The 7294-nt window shown below is 37.5% G+C and overlaps 1 pseudogene; it reads left to right on the top strand.

Annotated features, from left to right (window-relative positions):
* The first annotated feature begins 337 nt into the window (after positions 1 to 337).
* LOC103674379 lies at positions 338 to 715 on the top strand (annotated as a pseudogene).
* Positions 716 to 7294: the final 6579 nt, after the last annotated feature.

Genomic DNA, 7294 nt, shown 5'->3' with positions numbered 1-7294 from the left:
CTAACTTGGTAACATAAGGGCTATCTGAATAATTCAGAATTCTGTAGAAAGAAAAAATTAAAATAAGTACTTTTGTCCTGCTTCGTGATACAGCTACACAATAACAGAATAAAAGAAGTTGAAACTAAAGTCATTGAGGAGAATTAAAAAATGGCACAAAGACAATAACTTAGAGAATTAAGAAAGTCAACTTTTGAAATGGAGACAGACTTATTTCAGCTGCTGCTAAGGTACTTGGTCCTTCTAACAAAGCTAAGGCCATGATGGAATTAGGCCCTCACTTCATCCTATACCAGCATCCAATGCCAGCAGCACCAGCCCAGCACCTGCCTGTACAATGGCCTCCTTCTCAGAGCTCACCTGCATCTACTTGACCTTCATCCTGAATGATGATGAGGTGATGCATGCAGGTCAGGGGAGATAAGATGAATGCCCTCATTAAATCACCTGGTGTAAATGTTGACCCTTTCTGACTGAGCTTGTCTAAAAAGTCCCTGGACAATGTCAACATTGGGAGCCTCATCTGCAATGTTGGGGCTCGTGGATCTGTCCTGGTAGCTGGTGCTGCACCAGCAGGAGGTCCCGTTCCCTCCACTACTGCTGCCCCAGCTGAGAAGGAAGTGGAAACAAAGAAGAATTTGAGAAATCTGATGATGACATGGGCTTTGGTCTCTTTGATCACACTTCTTCTGTAACCTGTTTAATAAAAAGCTGAACTCTTGGGGGGAAAAAAGTAGGTGTGGTAGAGACAGAACTTGCAAGAGACATAGAAAGAAAACAGGTTCTTCATATAAGAAGAAAATTACATGGCAATGAATGAGTAGGAAATATTAGAATAGCACCTAACATTGAAAATATGGGGGTTTAAATGCTATATTAGGGTCACAGGTAGAAATTTTTATCTTTTGAGCAAAAATAACTAATGTGAAACTTTTAGAAAAAACATCATGCATCTGCATCCTTTTCATCAGACCCATATTGGGAAGGGATTTGCAAATTCAGACTCTGAGATTGAAGAATCAAGATCGTAAAGCAAAAACTTGTCACAACCCAAGAAATGACTGGTAATAGATAGATAGTGGTAGTGTAAGTTATACCAATGTAAATAATAGTGAATGCCGTGTTACTGAAAGCATTCAATCAGAACTTAAATGACTATATGTCACTATATGTCGGGGTGTCATAGAGAGTAAATAATTAGAATCAGTAAATGACTTTTAAACTTCATTTTAAATCCAAGATATTATTTTTCTATCATGTTAATTTCCTTTGTTTATATTGCTTTTCCTGATTCTATTCCCCTAGTTATAAAAATTTCATTTATTTCTCTTTGTTGTAAATAGCAATTGCAAAATCTATCACTATGCCTGTGTTTACTACTGCATGTTATTTACAGCAGTAAAAATTATGACTAAGGAAATACAAAGAGTGGAAAACATCCTTTCAGGAGATAACATCTCATTAAATATGCAACTTGTGTAAAAAATTTAATGCTATTATAATTTTTTATTATTACAGAATTAAAATATATTCTTTGTAGAAAATTTAGAATTCAAGTGAAATATAAATCATCCAGTGGGCTAAGGAAAGAAAACATTTTTTAAAAAATCTTCTCCCTTCCTCCCCTTTCATTTCTTGGAACATAGGATTAATATTATAAGCTATATGGTCTGGAATGCTGCTAGGGCATACTTTCTAGTAGAATCACTGTATTTTTAAAAAGTTAAACACACCTTCTGTCATGTGAGGACAAAATGAGAAGACAGGCATCTGTGACCCAGGAAGTAGACCCTCACCAGATACCAAATATGCCAGCTCCTTGATCTTGGGCTTACTAGCCTTCAGAACTATGAGTGAATGACAACATGGAAAAACTCACCACAAAAAAACAGAACAAGAGGCAGTACTGACTGCCAGGGACCTAATTAGTATGGATATAAATAACATGTCAAAACTAGAGTTCAGAATAATGATTATAAAGATACTAGCTGGGCTTGATAAAAACACAGAAGATGCTAGAGAATCCTTTTCTGGAGAAATTAAATAACTAAAATCTAATCAAGTCAAAATAAAAAAAGCTATTAATGAGATGCAATAAAAAATGGAGTTTCTATCTGCAAGAATAAATGAGGCAGAAGAGAGAATTAATGATACAGAAGACAAAATGTTTGAGAATAAAGAAGCTGAAGAAAGAGAGATAAAAAACTACTGGATCACTAGGGGAGAATTCAAGTGATAAGTGATACCATAAAGTGAAACAATATTAGAATAATTGGAATCCCAGAAGAAAAAGAGAGAGAGGCATAAGGTATATTTGAGCGAATTATAGCTGAGAACTTCCCTAATCTGGGGAAGGAAACAGACATTCAAGCCCAGGAGACACAGAGAACCCACTTCAAAAATCAATAAATATAGATATAAATATATATAAATATGACCTATATTTATTGACGTATAATAGTGAACCTTGCAAATTTGACATATAATGGCATATAGTTGAATATGACACTTTGACATATAATAGTGAAGCTTGCAAATTTCAGAGACAAAGAGAAAATCCTGAAAGCAGCTCAGGACAAGAGGTCCTTAACCTACAAGGCAGAAATGTTAGACGGGCAACAAACCTATCCACAGAGATCTGGCGGGCCAGAAAGGACTGGCATAATATATTCAGGGTGCTAAATGAGAAAAATATGCAGCCAAGAATACTTTATCCAGCAAGGGTATCATTCAGAATAGAAGGAGAGACAAAGAGCTTCCAGGACAAACAGAAACTAAAAGAATTTGTGATCACTAAGCCAGCCCTGCAAGAAATATTAAAGGGGATCCTTTAAGCAAAGAGAGAGCCCACAAGTAACATAGACCAGAAAGGAACAGAAACAATAGAAAGAAGCCGTGACTTTACAGGTAATGCAATGGCACTAAATTCATATCTTTAATTACTCTGAATGTAAATGGGCTAAATGCCCCAATCCAAAGACACAGGGTATTAGATTGGATAAAAAAGCAAGACCCATTGATATGATGTCTGCAAGAGACTCATTTTAGACCTGAAGACACCTCCAGATTGAAAGTGAGGGGATGGAAAACCATTTATGATGCTAGTGGACATCAAAAGAAAGATGAGGAAGCAATTCTTATTTAGATATTAAACCAAAGACTGTAATAAGAGATGAGGATGTATATTATATCATAATTAAAGGGTCTATCCAACAAGAAGATCTAACAATTGTAAAGGTTTATGCCCCTAACAGGGGAGCAACCAATTTTACAAACAAATTGATAACAAAATTAAGGAAACACATTGATAATAATACAATAATAGTAGGGAACTTTAGCACCCCACTTGACTCAATGGACAGATCATCTAAGCAGAAGATCAGTTAGGGAACAAGGGCTTTGAATGACACACTGGACCTGATGGGCTTCACAGATATATTGAGAGCATTCCATCCTAAATCAACAGAATACACGTTCATCTCAAATGCACATGGAACATTCTCCAGAATAGATCATATACTGGGTCACGAATCAGGTCTCAACTGGTACCAAAAGATTGGAATCACTCCCTGCATATTTTCAGACCACAGTGCTTTGAAACTTGAACTCAATCACAAGAGGAAATTTGGAAAGAACTCAAATACATGGAGACTAAAGAGCATCCTACTAAAGAATGAATGGGTCAACCAGGAAATTAAAGAAGAATTTGAAAAGTTCATGGAAACAAATGAAAATGAGAACACAACTTTTCAAAACCTTTGGGATACAGTAAAGGCGGTTCTAAGAGGGATGTATATAGCACTACAAGCTGTTCTCAAGAAACTAGAAAAGTCTCAAATACACAACCTTATATTACACCTAAAGGAGCTGGAGAAAGAACAGCAAATAAAGCCTAAACCCAGTAGGAGAGAAGAATTAATAAAGATTAGAACAGAAATCAATGAAATAGAAACCAAAAGAACAGTAGAACAAATCAGTGAAACTAGGAGCTGGTTCCTTGAAGGAATTAATAAGATCAATAAATCCCTGACCAGACTTACCAAAAAGAAAAGAGAAAGGACCCAAATTAAGAAAATCATGAATGAGAGATCACAACCAACACCAAAGAAATACAAACAATTATAAGAACATATTACAAGCAACTATATGCCAATAAATGAGGCAATCTGGAAGAAATGGATGCATTCCTAGAAACATAAATGACCAAAACTGAAACAGGAAGAAATAGAAAACCTGAATAGACCCATAACCAGGAAGGAAATTGAAGCAGTCATCAAAAATCTCCCAACAAACAAGAGTCCATGGCTAGATGGCCTCCTAGGGGAATTCTACCAAACATTTAAAGGTGAATTAATAACTTTTTCTGAAGCTGTTTCAAAAAATAGAAAGGAAAACTTCCAAATTTTTTCTATGAGGCCAGCATTACCTTGATTTTAAAACCAGACAAACATCCCACCAAAAAGGAGAATTGCAGGCCAATATCCCTGATAACATGGATGCAGAAGTTCTCACTAAGATACTAGCCAATAGGATCCAACAGTACATTAAAAGGATTATTCACCACAACCAAGTGGGATTTATTCCTGGACTGCAAGGGTGGCTCAGCATCCTCAAATCAGTGTGATACACTACATTAATAAAAGAAAGGACAAGAATCATATGATCCTCTCAATTGAAGCAGGAAAAGCATTTGACAAAGTACAGCATCTTTTCTTGATTAAAACTCTTCACAGTGTAAGGATAGAGGGAACATACCTCTATATCATAAAAACTATCTATGAAAAGCCCACAACGAGTATCATTCTTAACAGGTTTTTTCCTATGGTCAAGAACATGACAAGGATGTCTATCTCACCACTGTTGTTCAACATAGTACTAGAAGTCCTAGCCTCCACAATCAGACAAAAAAAAAAAAAAAGAAAGAAAGAACATCTGAATCAGCAAAGAAGAAGTCAAACTCTCACTCTTCACAGATGACATAATACTGTTATGTGGAAAACCCAAAAGACTCCACCCCAAAATTGCTAGAACTCACACAGGAATTCAGCAAAGTGGCAGGATATAAAAATCAAAGTACAGAAATCAGGGACGCCTGGGTGGCACAGCGGTTAAGCATCTGCCTTCAGCTCAGGGCGTGATCCCGGTGTTATGGGATCGAGCCCCACATCAGGCTCCTCCGCTATGAGCCTGCTTCTTCCTCTCCCACTCCCCCTGCTTGTGTTCCCTCTCTCGCTGGCTGTCTCTATCCTGTTGAATAAATAAATAAAATCTTAAAAAAAAAAAGTACAGAAATCAGTTGCATTTCTACACACTAACAATGAGACAGAAGAAACAGAAATTAAGAAGTCGATCCCATTTACAGTCGCACCTACAACCATTAGATACCTAGGAATAAACCTAACCAAAGAGGCAAAGGGTCTGTACTCTGAAAACTATAGAGTGCTCATGAAAGAAATTGAAGAAGACACAAAGAAATGGAAAAACATTCCATGCTTATGGATTGGAAGAACAAATATTGTTAAAATGTCTATGCTACCTGAACAATGTACCTATTCAATGCAATCTCTACAAAGTACCATCAACTTTTTTCACAGAGCTGGAACAAATAATCCTAAAATTTGTATGGAACCAGAAAAGACCTTGAATAGCCAAAGAAATGTTGAAAAAGAAAACCAAAACTGGTGGCATCACAATGCCGGACTTCAAGCTCTATTACAAAGCTATAATTATCAAGACAGTATGGTACTGGCACAGAATAGAGAACCCAGAAATGGACCCTCAACTCTATGGTCAACTAATCTTCGACAAAGCTGGAAAGAATATCCAATGGAAAAAAGGCTCTCCAACAAATGGTGTTGGGAAAATTGGACAGCCACATGCAGAAGAATGAAACTGGACCATTTCCTTACACTATACACAAAAATAGATTCAAAATAGATGAAAGACCTAAATGTGAGATAGGAATCCCTCAAAATCCTAGAGGAGACCACAGGCAGCAACCTGTTCGACCTCAGCCACAGCAACTTCTTGCTAGACATGTCTCCAAAGGCAAGGGAAACAAAGGCAAAAATGAACTATTGGGATTTCATCAAGATAAAAATCTTTTGCACAACAAAGTAAATAGTTGACAAAACCAAAAGACAATCGACAGAATGGGAGAAGATATTTGCAAATGACAGATAAAGGGCTAGTACCGAAGATCTATAAAGAACTTATCAAAATCAACATCTAAGGAACAAATAATCCAATCAAGAAATGGGCAGAAGACATGAACAGACATTTCTCCAAAGACTACATCTAGAGGGCCAACAAACATATGAAAAAATGCTCAACATCACTCGTCATCAGGGAAATACAAATCAAAACCACAGTGAGATACCACCTCACACCAGTCAGGATGGCTAAAACTAACAAGTCAGGAAACGACAGATGTTGGTGAGGATGTGGAGAAAGGGGAACCCTCTTACACTGTTAGTGGGAATACAACTTGGTACAGCCACCCTGGAAAACAGTGTGGAGGCTCCTCAAAAAGTTGAAAATAGGGGCATCTGGATTGCTCATTTAAGCATCTGTCTTTGGCTCAGGTTGTGATCCCAGGGTCCTGAGATAGAGCCCCACATTGGGCTGCCTTTGGAGAGCCTGCTTCTCCCTTGCCCTCTGCTGCTCCCCCTGCTTCTGTGCTCTTTCTCTCCTCCTCACTGTCAAATAAATAAAATCTTTTTTTAAAAAGTTGAAAATAGGGTTACCCTACAACCAGGAATTGCAATACTAGTGATTTACCCCAAAAATACAAATGTAGTGATCCAAAGGGCACCTGTACCCCAATGTTTATAGCAGCAATGTCCACAACAGCCAAACTATGAAAAGAGCCCAGATGTCCATCAACAGATGAATGGATAAAGAAGACACACACACACACACACACACACACACACACACACACACACACACAATGGACTATTACTCAGCCATCAAATAATGAAATCTTGCCATTCGTAATGACATGGATGGAACTAGAGGGTATTATGCTAAGTGAAATAAGTCAATCAGAGAAAGACAATTACCTTATGATCTCACTCAAATGTGGAATTTAAGAAACAAAACAGAGAATCATAGAGGAAGGGAGGGAAAAATAAAACAAGATGAAATCAGAGAGGGAGACAAACTATAAGAGACTCTTAATCATGGGAAACAAACCCAGGGTTGCTGGAGGGGTGGGGGGAGGGAGATGGGGTTTCTGAGTGATGGACATTAAGGAGGGTGTGTGATGTAATGAGCACTGGGTATTATATAA

This window comes from Ursus maritimus, unplaced genomic scaffold (assembly GCF_017311325.1).
Source record: "Ursus maritimus isolate PB19 unplaced genomic scaffold, ASM1731132v1 scaffold_25, whole genome shotgun sequence".
Taxonomy (NCBI): Eukaryota; Metazoa; Chordata; class Mammalia; order Carnivora; family Ursidae; genus Ursus; species Ursus maritimus.
Note: the sequence above shows the minus strand (reverse complement) of the source record. Positions and strands in the feature narration are given on the sequence as shown.